Source organism: Bubalus kerabau, chromosome 6 (assembly GCF_029407905.1).
Source record: "Bubalus kerabau isolate K-KA32 ecotype Philippines breed swamp buffalo chromosome 6, PCC_UOA_SB_1v2, whole genome shotgun sequence".
Taxonomy (NCBI): domain Eukaryota; kingdom Metazoa; phylum Chordata; class Mammalia; order Artiodactyla; family Bovidae; genus Bubalus; species Bubalus kerabau.
This window is the reverse complement of record NC_073629.1, coordinates 93,377,034-93,394,812: the sequence shown is the minus strand read 5'-3', so window position 1 is coordinate 93,394,812 and position 17,779 is coordinate 93,377,034. Positions and strand designations below refer to the sequence as shown.

Genomic DNA, 17,779 nt, shown 5'->3' with positions numbered 1-17,779 from the left:
ATAGGGTTTCAGAGGAATGTGCGACACACTGCTTACAGGGCAAAGCAGGTCTTTCCATAGGGTTGTGAGAGAGCCCTCAGGCAGAGGGAGTAGCCAAGCAAAGGCCCAGGAATCGGAAAGGGCAGCGTGAAACAATGTCGTAAGGGTCCTCACTCAGGAGGAGCTGGAGGGTGGGATACAGGACAGGAGACGGCAGTGCGGTCATGGCTCCCAGTCGCGGGGCCTGTTGCAGAGTCTGCTGTCTAAGCTCAGAGAACTGAGAGCCGAGAGCCCTAGAGGATGGAGGATAAGAGGAATCACGGGGCCCCTCCCTGCATCAGCTAGGCCGGTGCTGACTTGGGTTTCTAGGGAGATAGATGTCCAGGCTCCTGCATTGTTCTCAGGCTGCTGATTCTCTGTCCTGGTGGTTATGGCCTGTGTACCCGACTAGACCCTGGGGTGGGGCTGGGGTGGTGAGGGTGGGGAGCAGCCTGGGACGGGAATCCCAGGGGCCTGCATCTTCATTGCTAGCTCTGCAGCTGACATAGTGACGATGGAGCTGATGGGAAGGACTCCTGTGGGTTTGGGATTCATCACACACTTTATGCACGGTGCCCTCTGTTCACAGCATAGTGGGTTAAAGCAAGGACTCTGGAGCTGGAAGGCTTGGAGTCAACTCCTGGCTCCGCTGCTCACTAGCTTGTGGCCTTGGGCATGTTACTTAATTTCGGTGTGCCTCAGGTTCCTGATCTGTGACAGAGAGATGACAATAGGAGAACTGTCTGGTACTGTTGATGGGTGGGTGAAACCACTTAACTTGGGCAAATACTTAGAACAGCCCTGGCATGGTAATTAAAAGCTACAGAAACTTCAACTACTACTTTATTTTTTTTTATTCTATGTTCTCACAATGACCAAATGAGTACTCACCACTTTCTTCATTTTAAGAATTCAGCCTGTGAACTCACTCAGACCTGGCTCTGAATCCACCCTGAGCTGTGTGACATGGGGAAAGACTGAGCTTCCATCCTCTAAGCTGTGAATCAGGGCTGTTGTCAGGAACACACGGAGGGATGCATGGAAGTTCTGAGCCCCACCCATCCAAGAATCTTCTCCAAGCCACCACTTGCCCTGTGATCTTGAGCAAGTCCCAAGCCCTCCCAGCTTGGGGGGGCTCATCTGTTCACCAACGTGAGATCACTGCTGTGAAAATGCCTGGCTTTTGTGTCGATGGCCAGTGCTTATTGAGCACCTGCTGTATGCCAGGCTCTTTTCCAGCCACGTTAGCTTCATTAATTCAGTTAATCCTCCCACCAACCCTGGGAGCGGCGTACTGTTCCCTGTTACCCTGTCTTCCCCAGGATGGGGAAGTCACACCTCATAGACCATGGCAAGGGGCAAATGAGATAATGGAAGAAAATTACTTTGGCCAGGGCAACCTGGTGGGCTTCCCAGGTGGCTCAGAGGTAAAGAATCCACCTGCCAAGTAGAAGACGCAGGTTGGATTTCTAGGTCAGGAAGATCCCTTGGAGAAGGAAATGACAACCCACTCTAGTATTCTTGCCTGGAGAATCCCATAGACAGAGGAGCCTGATGGGCTACAGTCTGTGGGGTTGCAAAGAGTCAGACACGACTAAGCAACTGAGCACATGTGCGCACACACGCACACACACACACCCACACACACACACACACAGGCACCTGGTGAGTGCTACACATATATTTGTTGTTATTCCTGGAACTTCAAAATTTATAAAATGCAAGTACCTCCTTGTACTCCTCTGGGAAAGTGTGGGGCAGGGAGCAAGCATTATTATCATTTTTGCTGTGTTCATTTATTTGTTCATTCATTCATTCATCAACCCTAACCCATCCAATGACCAGGGCTGGGCCAAGAGCTCTGAAGACCCTGAGATATGAGGCTGGGGACTCCCAGCTTGACTCAAAGGTAGAAACCCACCAGCTTCTAAGGGTTCCCTGGCCTGTAAGGATTGGAGAATGACTCACTCTAGTGGACTATTACCTGGCAGGCATGGGAACCCAGTGAGACCAGATCTTTTGATTTTTAAAGAAAACCTGAAAACCTAGATTTTTTTTTATGAACTTTCCTAATCTTGTGTTTTAAATGTTGACAAACAATTTGATTTAAAAAAAAAAAAAAAACTACAGTACATGCTGTGTCCTGCCCTAGGAATATTTGAACCCTCAGGAAATTGAGGCCTAGAGATGCAAGGGAACCTGCCCAAGGTCACACAGCTTGGCGGAGAGCCTAGGACTCAGACCCTGGACTCTTGAGTCTGCATCCCCTTCATCAGGTCTGGAACATGTAGAATTTGTGGAGGACTTAGGTCATTAGCCCTCCAATAGCGATTGGCCACCTGAGAGATGCCACTGAGGCTAAAAGTGAAGCTGCTTCAGATGTTCAAACTGGTTTTAGAAAAGGCAGAGGAACCAGAGATCAAATTGCCAATATCCGCTGGATCATGGAAAAAGCAAGAGAGTTCCAGAAAAACATCTATTTATGCTTTATTGACTATGCCAAAGCCTTTGACTGTGTGGATCACAATAAACTGTGGAAAATTCTGAAAGAGATGGGAATACCAGACCACCTGACCTGCCTCTTGAGAAATCTGTATGCAGGTCAGGAAGCAACAGTTAGAACTGGACATGGAACAACAAACTGGTTCCAAATAGGAAAAGGAGTATGTCAAGGCTGTATATTGTCACCCTGCTTATTTAACTTATATGCAGAGTACATCATGAGAAACACTGGACTGGAAGAAGCACTAGCTGGAATCAAGATTGCCGGGAGAAATATCAATAACCTCAGATACGCAGATGACACCACCCTTATGGCAGAAAGTGAAGAGGAACTCAAAAGCCTCTTGATGAAAGTGAAAGAGGAGAGTGAAAAAGTTGGCTTAAAGCTCAACATTCAGAAAACGAAGATCATGGCATCTGGTCCCATCACTTCATGGGAAATAGATGGGGAAACAGTGGAAACAGTGTCAGACTTTAGTTTTTGGGCTCTAAAATCACTGCAGATGGTGATTGCAGCCATGAAATTAAAAGATGCTTACTCCTTGGAAGAAAAGTTATGACCAACCTAGACAGCATATTCAAAAGCAGAGACATTACTTTGCCAACAAAGGTCGGTTTAGTCAAGGCTATGGTTTTTCCAGTAGTCATGTATGGATGTGAGAGTTGGACTGTGAAGAAAGCTGAGCGCCGAAGAATTGATGCTTTTGAACTGTGGTACTGGAGAAGACTCTTGAGAGTCCCTTGGACTGCAAGGAGATCCAACCAGTCCATTCTGAAGGAGATCAGCCCTGGGATTTCTTTGGAAGAAATGATGCTGAAGCTCAAACTCCAGTACTTTGGCCACCTCATGTGAAGAGTTGACTCATTGGGAAAGACTCTGATGCTGGGAGGGATTGGGGGCAGGAGGAGAAGGGGACGACAGAGGATGAGATGGCTGGATGGCATCACTGACTCAATGGATGTGAGTCTGAGTGAACTCCAGGAGTTGGTGATGGACAGGGAGGCCTGGTGTGCTGCGATTCATGGGGTGGCAAAGAGTCGGACATGAATGAGTGACTGAACTGACTGACTGAGGCAATGGGGATGGACAGGCAGCCCAGCCCTCAAGTCATGTTAAGAAATAAGATGCCATGGCCCCACCCACACTTCCAGCTTGAACACCTGTGCAGGTGTGTGCAGAGTTCCCAAAGCCAGTATCGGAGACAGTGCTGGGAGTCATAGGAATTCCAGATCCCTGGTTCCCTGAGAAACTCTGGCTACAGGCACGTGTATAATAGCTGGGGCAATCATGGTGGCCGAGATAGGGCTGGGCCCAGCCGACCAGACAGTGGCCAGAGCCCTTGGAGACCACTGAACAATGCATTTGGTCCAATCCTCCAATGGCACAAATATGACTTGGGCCAGCCCCATTTCCTTTCTGGGCCTGTGTTTCCACTATGTGATAGAGAGCAAGAAAAAGTGGCAGCCCTATGCCTTTTCAGAGTATCGGGTCCATTCTGAGGAAGGGGACTTTGCTTCCAGGAAGGGCATCTGTGGGGACCTGGGGCAGGGACAAAGCCACCCCTCAGCTCAGACTGTCCATTCCTGTGAGATGCCTGGCTGGGGAAGGGGGAACCAGAAGATAGCTCACCCTTTCCTCCCCTCCACAGAGACACTGTCAAGCATTCCCTGGGTCTCTAATTGCCTGGGCAGGCCATTCACAGCTCCCAAGCAGCCCCTCCATTGCTGGGCTGCTGGGTTGATCATAAATTCCTTTTCTGTGTGCCTTCTGTCTGGCTTCCTTTTAGAAGGCAGCATGGTAGAGTAGAAAGAACTCTGCTGCCAGGTGACTCCTGCAAGTTACTTAGCTTCTCTGGGTCTCAGTTTCCCTATCTGTAAATTGGGGGTGCAGACCTGCCTTGCTGTTTGTAAGGATCAAATGCATATAGAGCATCCGTCCCATGCCTGGCACAGAGTAGGTGCTCCGTCAGTGACAGGTCCCTTCTCCCACAACGCTGCACGCCTGAAGCCTCAGGAGCCAGGCATGTGGCATCAGCTGAGCTCCCCTCACTGGGAAGTTCCACCCGCCACACGGCAGCACTCGGTGGGCAATGCTGGCTGCAGTCTCCTGCCATTAACGGAAGGCATTGTGCCTCCCTGGAGTCCAGAGAGGCAGGGCCAGGCTGGGTCCCCTGGCTCCCTGCCCCTCATGGGGCAGCCCTGTGGGGTGAGGCTGACCAGGAAGAGCTGGCCACAGGGGATGCTCACCTCTGCTGCGCCCTCCTGCCGGTCAGTGCCTGCCCGGTCCAGGCCTCCTGCTCAACCTCCAGGTCCCGCCACAGCCCTCCCCCAGCTGCCCGCCCTCTCTCGCCTAATTTCATGTCCCCCGATGTTCTCTCTGATTCCACTCTTTCCCCCTACCCCACTATCCTTCCTCTCACCTAGCCAGAGGGTCTTTCTAAGCCCGCGTGTCATCCTATTGCTCCCCCATTTAACACCCAACAAGCTCTCAGTTCCCTCCAACCTCAGTCTAGCATTCAAGATCCTTCTCAGTTTAGGCCTTACTACCTTTTCCCACCTCACCTGCAGGAATTCTGCACTTGAATTCCTTTCCAAACCCTTCCCCACCTCTTCCTTTTCAAACCCTTTTCACACCCCAGGCCTCGGCAGGTGCTGTGCACCCCTCCTACTATTCATTCTTTGTTTAATTAGCATTTGAGACCACTGCACACAGGCACTGCTTAGACACAGAGACATAAAAGCAAAGAGAAAGGACAAAGGCCCTCCCTCAGAGAGCTTACTTCTAATAGGAGAGCGAGAAAATAAATCAGCCAATTTAAAGTACCTCAGAGGGCAATAAGGGCCATGCTCAAAGAACAAAGCAGAGAAAGGGGACTGGAAGTGCTGAGGTGAGGATGGTGCTGGCATTTTACACAGGGTGACCAGGGATGATCCTGCTGGGCCCAGCCCAGGACCTTCTCACCTTGGGAGAAACCTGTGTGCCTAGGAGTTGCTGCTGCTGCTGCTAAGTCGCTTCAGTCGTATCTGACTCTGTGCGACCCCATAGATGGCAGCCCACCAGGCTCTGCCATCCCTGGGATTCTCCAGGCAAGAACACTGGAGTGGGTTGCCACCTCCCTCTCCAATGCATGAAAGTGAAAAGTGAAAGTGAAGTCACTCAATCGTGTCCAGCTCTTCGAGACCCCATGGACTGCAGCCCACCAGGCTTCTCCGTCCATGGGACTTTCCAGGCAAGAGTACTGGAGTGGGGTGCCATTGCCTAGGAGTTAGAGGGCTGCATTTGAGCCATTCTAGTAGGGCTTCATGGAGTCCTGGTGCTGACCTGGAAGCCTGGGTGGTTACTACATGATATGAGAATCCCAATAGGAGGCATTCCTGCTGGAGACTGGGGGTTGATTGCCTCCCAACCCATTGAAAGGGTCAATGCCCCAGGCAGGGGGCAGCCCTCACTCCAGAACTGGGCCTTGAACTGGGACTACTGGCTCAGGTACCTCGTGACTAGGAGCACCACAACTTCCACTAGACCCTGTTCTGGATCAGGAGCGGTGGGGCTGAGCCAGTCAGGGAGAGCATGTCAGGTAGGAGCATGTCAGGTAGGAGCATGACCTGAGCAAAGCTCTGGTGCTCAGGCTCTGTGTGCCCTGTGGGGAGGGCAGGTGGACATGGCAGATACTGGGCTGGGCCTTCCAAAGGGCAGCCTTGCCAGCTCCTCGGCCAAGGTGGCCAAGAAGCACAGTTTGTGGCCACGTTGCCCCAGCCCTCTCTGACTTTCTTTATGAACTTAATTTGTCTCATGCGTCACACTGACAGCTCAGAATGAGGCCGCTGCAGGGGCCCCTCGCCTGGTTCTTCTGCTACAGTTCTGCCTGTGCTTAGGTAAAATGGGCCCTGTGGTGTTTCTCTACTGCTAATCTGTGCCCAGGGCCTCTGGCGATGAGCTGGTTCGTAGTTATTTGCAGAAGGACCCTGGGGACTGGAAATCTGACCTGGGATAGTTTCTTATCCTTGGGCTCAGAACAAGCTCCCTATCTCCATTTTACAGGTATGGAAGGTAAGGTTCAGCAGAGTTCCACAGTGAGTCTGTGGCAGAGAACCCAGGCCTGCTGGGTCCCAGCTGGAGCCCTTTCCACTGCCTCATCCAGTTCAGGATTTTGTCAACAAGGCCTCCCAGGCGAGAGGACAATGTTCCCATCGCTCCATCAGTAGGGAATGGGGGTGGAGAATGAAGACTCCATGGAGCCCCAGAGGCTGAAGTGAAACTGGGATCTAACTCAGAAATAGGCACAATGGGGGTCAGGAGAAAGCAGAGGGGCCTTGCCCCCCAAGTCCCTGGCAGGCACAAACTCCCTCTCATTTCCTAGGGGAGTTACACTACTGCTTGAAAGAAACATAAGTCCCAGTTTGGGAGACAACATAACAAATCATACCGGTGTGCAAAGCCTTGAAAGAAACTCTTCGAATACGGTTATCTTTCAGAAATGTAGGGACTGAGATCCCCATCACAGAGGGCATGCAAGTAGAGGCTGGGTTGGTCCTAGTGAGAGCACCAGGCCTAGCCTCTGAATCTGAACCCCAGGCCACTGATTCATTCGTTCACCTGCTCATTCAACAATTGCTTACTCACAACATGCTAGTGTCAGGCTCTGGGCCAGGCACAGGGCTGCAGTGCTGAGTAAAGAGGGCTGTGTCCTTGCCCTTGTGGAGTCGACAGACTAGTGTAGAAAACAATATCATGGTGTGGGGAGAAATTAAGTGGGGTGAGCGAGGTGGCGACCATGTAGCTGAGTGGTCAGCAAGGCCCCTCTGAGACATCTGAGCAGTCATCCACTTAAAGGGAGGGAAGGTGCCTCCAAATACACAGGAAGAGTATAGGGAACAGCCAGTGCGGGCCAGTGCAAAGCCTTGTCTGTACTGTCTTCCCTCCCTTCCCAGGCTAGGTGGAAAATCCCCAAGATGCCCCTGCCTTCCCCACCCAGACCCCAGGGACTCACCCCCACAGCTCCCAGCCCTGCCACCAGAGGGGGCTAGCGAGTCCAGGTCACATCCTTGCTGCAAACAATGTGGGGGCCCATGGAGATTCCCCAGTGTGTGGCACTCACGTCACAAGGGAGGCACAAGGTGATTTTAGGAGGTACATGGCCAAATACCTTTTTTTCCACAGTAATATATTTATTTTATAATATATTTAGAAAAAATAACGAGTACATCAAGCATGGTGTTATTGCCAGGGACACATGAGAAAAGGTTTGGTTTCAATTCAAAATAGAACACACAGAGGTAGATGGAGAATGTTGCTGCTGCTGCTAAGTCGCTTCAGTCGTGTCCGACTCTGTGCGACCCCATAGACGGCAGCCCACCAGGCTCCCCCGTCCTTGGGATTCTCCAGGCAAGAACACTGGAGTGGGTTGCCATTTCCTTCTCCAATGCATAAAAGTGAAAAGTGAAAGTGAAGTCGCTCAGTCGTGTCCGACTCTTAGCGACCCCATGGACTGCGGCCCACCAGGCTCCTCTGTCCATGGGATTTTCCGGGCAAGAGTACTGGAGTGGGGTGCCATTCCCTTCTCCGAGATGGAGAATGTTAGCCATCGTTAAATCTTGGAAAAGGACATAGGGTGTTCATTTTCTAGTCTTTTGCCTCTTATAGAGGAATTTCAGAGTACAAAGTTGGTGTGGGGGAGAATAAAACTGAAGAGTGGGGGACATCCCTGGAGGGCGCTGAGCAAGGGCAGGACAGAGCTTGGTGGATTTGAGAGCACTTGGATGCAGAGCCGAGAACAGACAGGAGGAGGAGAACAGAGATGAGGCTGGTGCTGCTGTCCTGGTCCAGCGAGCCTGCAGCAGGATGAGAAAAGAGTATGTTTCCTCTGCTGTCGGTAACAGGGAACAGCGATGCACAGCCAAGCCCAGTAACAGAGCACAGCCAAGTGTAGGCTTGGTGCCAGACAGCCTCCGTGTGGCTCTGTCCTGCGGCCTTGAACCGGTTCCTTGACCTGCCTCAGTGTCTCCATCTAAAGACTGAGATGGTAACAGTACCTACTACCTCATCAGGTGGTCCTGAGGCTCTGACAACTTAGTAGATGTAAGATATCAAAACGCTGCCCCACCAGAGGCAGCACTCCATCAACACTGGCTATACTATGCTGGCTCATTCCTTGGAGGACTCTTGGCAGGGCACTCTTGATGGAAAACTGCCTGGTGATGGCCCTGGGGAGAGCTTCATATACTGCCTCCTCTTTTGCCTACACACACACACACACACACACACACACACACACACACACACACATCCTAGCCAATTCTGCATGCAAAATGCATTATATAAATCAACCAGATTTATTAATACTTCTATTGGGCTGTTAATTTTTTATTTTAATTTTAAAAATGTAACAACATTGTTTAGTTTTCAGTGTTCATTTTTAAGATTAAAGTCTACTTGAGGCAAATCATGCTGATTTCACTTGCAGGAATAATGAAAATATTTCCTTTTAAAATAAGTTTGAGAGTCAGTCGATCTCTGAACTTATAATATTCTTCACAATATCCCTGTAAATCTAAAACTGTTCTAAAATTAAAAATTTATTTCAAAAACTCAGATTCAATTTTTTAAAAGTTTGGACAGAAAAGAGTTGATTAAAGGGAAATATTAAGTACTGGCTCTGGAGATTTGCAGGGACCAATGGGTGGAAAACTCGTCTTTGCTGGGAACCAGTTTGATCATCCTGCTTTCCTTCCAACCCTGATCAACTGTGTCCACAGGATAAGGTCTTGGGGGGCAGGGAGAGGGAAGAGGAGGAATTATTGGTGATACAACACAGAGCTCTTTGGGGCAGGAGCAGCCTTCTAGAGGGGTCTCCGCCAGGGTCCCTCTCAGAATCCTGATGGAAGTGTTTAATGATGGATTTGGGGGTGATGAAACACCCTGAACCTACAATAGTGGGAGCAGTCAGTGCCTGCTGAGCTGTGCAGACAGCCCTGCCCAGGCCCCTGAGGGCGGAGGCTCCGGGGAGAGTGCCACCTGACTAATGGAGGATACAACCCGGCCCGGCAGGGAGGGGGTGGTAACAAGTCCCCAGTCTCTCTCACCTCCACCCTCCAACCTCCTGCTGTTGCTTGCCATGGACTGAAGCATGGAAGCCAGAGGTGAGGGGGCTCAGGTGATACAGTTGGTGGAACCGAGGGCAAGGCACAGGGTGTGTCTGTAGGCCAGTGGAGCACCTGACTCCATGCTGGGCAGGTGGAGGTGAGAGGGTGGCTGCAGACATTCAGCAGGTTTGTGGAATGAGCCGGGAAGCCGAGCCAAACTGCCTGGGTTTACACCTACCGAGTGATACTGGACAGTCACGTCCCCTGTCCATTTGTCCATCAGAGTAGCAAACGCCCCCTCTGGGAATGCGGAGAAGCTGAAGTGAGTCTGTGTAGACTTTGTGCAGTTGGGCATACGGTAAGCTTGTTGGTCAAAAAAGAATATCATCTGCCCTTTCCAAGAGAGGACAAAGCCTCTGCCATCCCCAGCCATCTAGCTCCTCACAGCCACTCCAGGGCCTGTAATGTCCTCAGCTCAGTTCATGGATGGCTCTGCCACTGTCAGGCCTGCTTGCCATCTAAATCCCACTATGCTGCTTCTCCCCTTGTCCCCTCCTGATTATAGACCAGGAGCCTAAGGCCCAGAGAGCAGAGTCACACAGTAAGTTAGTGATGGGTCAGTGGATTTACAGGGGCCTGGTTGGCCAGTTTATAAGCAAGAAGGCCCTTTCCCAGGATCTGGCTTGATTTCCTGGCCCGGGGGCCTCCCCAGGAGGTGGGAGAATCATGGTCAAGGCTTCCGGCTGCCTGTAATTTTCCAGCCTAATTACACACCTGCAAATCCATTTGCTACTAATGATACAGAGTGAGCCTCAGGGAATATTTGGAGGGGGGGGGGGAAACACCAATTATTCAAATTCAAAGAATAAATAATCACAGTTCTGCAGAAGTGTGAGTGCCAGGGGAGGTTTGGTGATTTCAACACTCTCCATCTCCATCAAGTCATCCATATTCTTTTATGAACACCCAAGTGGCTTCTTGGTCTTAAGTAGGAGATTGCAAAAGGCCCCCCTCCTCCCATAACTTCTCTTGGCCCAGCAGGAAAAGCCCTACAGTCCCTATCCATGCTGTGTGACTTTGGGTGTGTGCCTGCCCTACCTGGGCCCTGGTCTTTCTTATAAAGGAATCACAGTCTGTTTCCAATTGTACTCATCTGCCAGTCTAGGAAATGAGAAAACACGCAGACTCGGCCATTATTATCACTCTCGCATCTTCTCACAGCCCACTATGCTCCAGCCACTCTGAACTCCTGCCACTCCCCAGATATACCTCATGAAAGGAGGTAGGTTAGATTTTGCTATGTAACCTCCCGAATTCAGTAGAGTAGTTTTAAAAAACTAAGCATTTACAGGTCAGCTGGGCTTATTGCTTCACCTCAGTCAAGACAAGTTGATTTTGAAACAGGCCCCAGTTTTCCACCTTGTTCCCATATCGATGCCCCTTGCAATGTTCATCTCCCATAAAAAGGGAGAGGTTCTTTTTCTACCCCTGGTCTTATGACTTGCTTTGATCAATAGGATGTGGCAGAACGACAACGGGCTGGTTCTGAGCCTCGGCCTCAAGAGGACACACATGTCCACTCACTCTCTTGGACCCCTGCCACTGCTGCCATGAGGACAGCCTGGGCTGACCCACTGGAGGATGAAGGAACTGCAGAGAGAGGCCCCATCCACCCTCACCCAGGCCCGCCTAGACCTGACAGCCCCAGTCAACTAGGGTGACCCACTGCTTCAGTTTGCCCAGGATTGAGGGGTCACCAGGGATGTAGGTCTTTCAGTGCTATAACTGGGGCAGTTCCAGGCAAACCAGGACGGTTGATCACCCTACAGTTGACTCACCAGCTGATTCAGGTGCAGGAATAAGCCCACCTGAGTTCAGAAGAGCTCGCCAGCTGACCTGTAAATGCTTACTGTTTGAAACCAATAGAGCATGAATTTGGGAGGTTGAATTTGGGAAGCCATTTGTTAGCGAAAACTAACAAGGGCACCCTCTCCATTTCTCTGTAAAGATTTCAGAGTTGCCCTGCACATGCAGGGGAGCCAGTCACAGAGATTACCTTGTGAATGGCAGCACTTGGAATTGTACAGGGTGGAACCCTAGATAAACTTCAAGGCCCCAGTTCAAATGTCACCTCTTCTGTGAAGCCTTCCCAGACTTCCCTAGATCTAGTTTACTAGAGAAAGGGAGTCTTTTGTGCTAAAAATGATAAGGATAGAGTAGGATAATTAAATAGTTGGTTTAGAAATCCCACTAGGGGATTAAAGACAGAAAAGGAATTTTAAGGGAGTTTTAGAGACTGTTGTAAGCTAATGACCCCTCAAGAAAAGAATCTAGTAACCTAGCAGCAATCTATACCACCTTGAAGTAAGACCAGGTACATCAAGTGCCAGGCACAGTCAAGCCACAAAACCTGGTAGTTAAAACACAGACAATAGATACAGGATCAGAAGCTTGTTACATGAAGTCACAGCCCACTAGGCTCCAGCCGCACTGAACTCCTGCCACTCCCCAGATATACCTCATGAAAGGAGGTAGGTTAGATTTTGCTATGTAACCTCCCACTTAAAGAGTAGCAAGGAGTGCTACTCCTTGAAGAGTAACATTTCTGCATGTAACCAAGACAGGAATATAGGTGAAAGATTTAAAAAAACTAGGGGAGGGACTTCTCCGGTGGTCCAGAAGTTAAGACTCTGCCTTGCAATGCAAGGGATAATGGTTCAAACCGTTATCTTTTATGGTTGAGGAACTAAAATCTCACATGCCACAGAACAACTAAGCCCAGCACCACAACTACTGAGCCTGGACGCTCTGGAGCTCGTGTGACACAGCTAGAGAATCCGTGCGTCTAAATGAACGACCCCACGTGATGCAACAAAGATCTTGCATGCTGCAACTAAAGCCTGACACAGCCAAATAAATAAATATGTAAAAAAAGAAAAAACCACACACACACAAAAAAAAAACAGGGAAAAGAGGATATTATACCAAAACCTGAGATGAATGACCATGTTTTAGTAAGTATTACAATCCTTTTTCTAATATACATATGATTTAAATAGCAACATGACAGTCCCAGTTGGACCATGTAGGGTTAAAGGAGGAATTGACATAAGCCTTGACATCTGCCCAAACGTGAGGAAGAAGGTGGTCTTCTCCATTCCCCATTTTTCTTTGATTATAAAAATGTAACCCCCTTTGCTCTTGGAACTGTGCTCCCTTGCTGGCCTGCTTGTATCTCTCACAAGCAGCCTATGGTAATAAACTCATGCTTTACCTATTGCTTTGCCTCACGTGGAATTCTTTCTGCAACAAGGCAAGAGAACCTGGGCTTCAGTAAGTTTTGACACCAGGTGAGCAGTTTCAATTAAAAGTGAGTTTGAGTCCCCTCCCAAGTAAGGAATTGTGGGTTCAAGCCCCAGTCTGAGTTTTGGTTGGGTCTGAATCCCATCCAAGAAGTGCAGTTTCAAAAAGAACCAGTTTTGGAGTCAGGCCTGGTTCAAAGGTTCTTCTACTTATATCTTGGGCAAGTCAATTTAACTTCATCTGGAAAATTGAGACGACAGAAAATAACCATTATCTTCTAGGATTGTTGTGAGAAGAGAGTGCACAGCGCCTGGCAAATAGGGTGTACAAAGTTGGGGTGTGGTTCAGAAAAGAATGGAGCATAAGCCTTTTTCCTCTACACTTCTGAATTCTCTCCTCCCTGTCCCTACCGTGGTGCTCCTTTCCCAGGTTCTAAGAATTTCTTTTCCCTTTAAACGCAATCAGCTCCTCATTGACCTCCTGGAGGACCAGGCTTGGTCTGTAATTACGCATTGGAGCCAAAAGGACACTCTTTTTTCAATTTTTTTATTTTTTAATTACCATACAGAAAAATTTACTTTTATGTACAGTTCTATGAATTTTAAACACATGTATAGGTTTGTGTAACCACCACCACAATAAGGACACAGTACCATTATATAAGAGATTTTTTTCCAAAATATGAACTTTTATTTAAAAAATTGGATGTTGATGTATGGCAAAACCAATACAATATTGTAAAGTAAAAAATAATAATAATAATAAAAGAAAAAAATAAAAAATTGGAATATATTATACATATATTCAGTAAAAAATATATTTAAAAATATACAGGTTATTCATTGAGAACTGTCTTCCACCCCAATCACTCCCCAGATGAGATTTCTAGTTTCTAGTGCCTTCTAGAGATATTTTATGCGTGCGTGTGTGTGTGTTAGTCTCTGACTCTTTGTGACCCCATGGACTGTAACCTGCCAGGCTCCTCTGTCCATGGAATTCTCCAGGCAAGAATATTGGAGTAGGTTGCCATTCCCTTCTCCAGGGGATCTTCCTGCTCCAGGCATTGAACTTGGGTCTCCATCATTGCAGGCAGATTCTTTAACATTTCAGCTACTAGGGAAGCCCCATTTTATGCATATGCAGGCATAAATACATTCAACTCCTTCCACACCCTGATTTTATATTACTAGAACTGCATCTTGGTTTTTTGTACTTAATATATCAATACAGGTTGTTCAGATAGACTATAATAAATATAGTCTATCCATACGTGGGACTTACCATGTGCCACTCCCTGGGCTTCCCTGGTGGCTCAGCAGGTAAAGAATCTGCCTGCAATGTGGGAGACCTGGGTTCGATCCCTGGGATGGGAAGATCCCCTGGAGAAGGGAAAGGCTACCCATTCCAGTATTTTGGCCTGGAGAATTCCATGGACTGTGTAGTCCCTGGGGTCGCAAAGAGTCAGACATGACTGAGCGACTTTCCCTTCACTTCACTCCCTGGTCTAAATACCATAAGACCAATTTTACTCATTTACTCCTCAGCACAGCAGTTTAAGGTGGGTGACATTATTATTACTGATACTCATCCCATTTTAGAGGTTGGAAAACTGAGGCACAGAGAGGTTAAGTTAGGTAACTGGCCCAAAGTCAGTCCCACAGCCAGTAGTGGCAGAGCTGGGATTAGGACTCAGACATTCTGGGTCCAGAGTCTATGTTCTAAAGACCACATTAATCTACTTCAAGCAGTGTCATGAAATGCCATTACATCCAGACATGGTCATTTATTTAACCAGCCTCCTCTCGATGGCCATTATTTGCCACTGCAAACAAGGCTGCCCTGGATATCTCCGTCATTCATCTTTCGGGACATGTGGAAGTGCATCTGTTGAATTAATTCCTAGAAGTTGAATGCCTGGGTCACAGGGCATATGCAGTTTTATATTTGATAGATATCTCTAGATTATCTTCTCAAGAATTGTAAGAATTTTTACTCCAGTCAACGATGCATGAGAGAACTTGCTGCCCTACACTCTCACCAAAACAGCATATTATCTAAAATTTTGGTCTCAGCCATCTACTGGGGGAAGTGGTAACTTTGATCCAGTTTTTGTTGGCATTTCTCTTACTATAACTGAGCATGGACATCTTTTCCTCCTTTCAGAAACCATTTGTATACACTTTCTATGAACCATTTGTTCATGTCATGTGGCCATTTTACATTATTGATCTTTTAAAAAATTGACATGTGGCCTCTCATATATATGTATATATATATGTACTCATATATATGTGTGTGTGTGTGTGTGCTAATTCGCTTCAGTCATGTCCAACTTTTTTCTTTGTGATGCTATGGACTATAGCCTGCCAAACTCCTCTGTCCATGGAATTCTCAAGGCAAAGAGTACTGAAGTGAATTGTCATGCCCTCTTCTAGGAAATCTTCCCGACCCAAAGATCGAGCCCATATCTCTTATGTCTCCAGCATTGGCAGGGGGGTTCTTTACCACTAGCACAACCTGAAATTTTACTTGTGGTATTTTTTCAAGTCGGACACATCAAATTTTAGTGGTTATATTCATATTTTCTTCTGTGGCCTCTGGGTTTGAATCAATTTGGGGAAATCTTGCCCTTTCCCAAACTCAGAACTACAAAAGAATTATCCATGTTTGTTTCAATACTTTCATGGTTTCATTTACTTTTAAATCTTTGATCCACACAAAATTAATGTTGATGTAAACAGTAGCATGTGATTCCAACCCACTTTTTTCAAATTACCTCATTATCACTTATTAAATAATCAATTTTTACTCATTCACTTGAAACAATACCTTATCAATTTAAAACTCATATGTGTTTGTGTCTAATCCTGGATTATTTCTCTTATCATCCTCCCAGCTATTCTTTCTGTGTTTTTGTGTGATATCATTTATGTATAATAAAATGCCCAGGTCAAATGTGTTCCGTTCACTAAATTTTGGCAATTATGTACAATGTATAACTACCATTCAAGGTAAGACAGAGCATTTCCATCATTCCAGAGATTCCCTCATGCTCCTTTCCAGTCAACCTTCATCCCTACCATCCCAAGCAGCAGAATATACATTTTCTTCAAGTGCCCATGGAATATTCTCCAGGATAGATCACATGCTGAGCCACAAAGCAAGCTTACAAAATTTAAGAAAACTGAAATCATATCAAGTTGGAAGTGCTCATATTATTTTCTCCATAGATGTTGTTCAGTCACTCAGTCATATCCAATCTTTGCGACCCCATGGACTGCAACATGCCAGGCTTCCCTGTCCATCACTATCTCCTGGAGTTTGCTCATGTCCATTGCTCAAACTCATGTCCATTGAGTCAATGATGCTGTCCAGCCATCTCATCCTCTGTTGCCCCCTTCTCTTGCCTTCAATTTTTCCCAGCATCAGGGTCTTTTCCAACGATTTGGTTCTTTGCATCAGGGGGCCAAAGTATTGGAACTTCAGCTTCAGCATCAGTCATTCCAATGAATATTCAGGATTGATTTCCTTTAAGATTGACTGGTTTGATCTCCTTGTAGCCCAAGAGACTCTCAAGAGTCTTCTCCAGCATCACAGTTCGAAAGCAGCAATTCTTCAGTGCTTGATTGTCTTTATGGTCCCCTTTATGGTAACTCTCACATCTGTACATGACTACTGGAAAAACCATAGCTTTGACTATATGGACCTTTGTCAGCAAAGTGGACCTTTGTCTCTGCTCTTTAATATGCTTTCTAGGTTCGTCATAGCTTTTCTTCCAAGGGGCAAGCATCTTTTAATCTCATGACTGCAGTCACTATCCTCTGATTTTGGAGCCCAAGAAAATAAACTCTGTCACTGTTTCCATTTTTCCCCATCTATTTGCTATGAAGTAATGGGGCCAGATGCTGTGATCTTAGTTTTTTCAGTGTTGAGTTTTAAGCCAGCTTTTTCACTCTTTTCTTTCACCAGCATCAAGAGGCTCTTTAGTTCCTCTTTGTTTTCTGCCATTAAGGTGGTTTTATCTGTATATCTGAGGTTATTGATATTTTTCTCAGCAATCTTGACTCTAGCTTGTGATTCATCCAGCCTGGCATTTTCTATGACGTATTCTACATGTAAGTTAAATAAGTAGGGTGACAATATATAGCCTTGTCACACTCCTTTCCCAATTTGGAACTAGTCCGTTGTTCCATGTCCAGTTCTAACTGTTGCTTCTAGACCTGCACACATATTTCTCCCATCTCTTTAAAAATTTCCCACAGTTTGTTGTAATCTACACAGTCAAAGGCTTTAGCATAGTCAATGAAGCAGAAGTTTTTCTACTCCATATATAATAAAATTAAATATTCATTGCTGATTTTTAAAAGCCCTATTTCCTGAAAGAACTTGTGTAGAATTGGTATTATTTCTTCCTTAAATTTTCAATAAAACTTATTAATGAAGCCCGTCTGGGCCTGGAGTTATCCATGTGGGAGGGATTTTTATTACAAATTCCATTTTTAAAATAGATATGGGGATGCTTAAGTTTTCTATTACTTCTTTTGTCAGTTTTTCTAGAGTCACATTCTTAGGGATATTATCTATTGCATGTAAGTTGTCAAATTTTGCATAAAGCTGTTTGTAATGTTCCTCATGAATGTTTTTCACATGAGCTTTAGAATCTCAATTTTCCCATGACAAGGAGTGCTTTACACTCACTTCCATTTTCTGAGCACTCAGACTACATAGCATAGCTCTTCTTGTAATTAAATGTGATCATGTGATAGAGTTCTAGCCAATGGAATTCAAGTAGAAGTGATGTGTATTAATTCTCTGACTGGCTCATAAAAACTTCCCATGCTTAATCATTCATATTCCTCTGCCAGCTTCAGGC

At 46.8% G+C, this 17,779-nt stretch overlaps 1 long non-coding RNA gene across 1 annotated transcript; it reads left to right on the top strand.

The window, feature by feature from the left end:
- The first annotated feature begins 10,513 nt into the window (after positions 1-10,513).
- On the top strand, positions 10,514-11,332 carry LOC129656243 (uncharacterized). Its single transcript, XR_008716290.1, has 2 exons — positions 10,514-10,885; positions 11,121-11,332. It is a non-coding gene; the product is annotated as an uncharacterized LOC129656243 (long non-coding RNA).
- Positions 11,333-17,779: the final 6,447 nt, after the last annotated feature.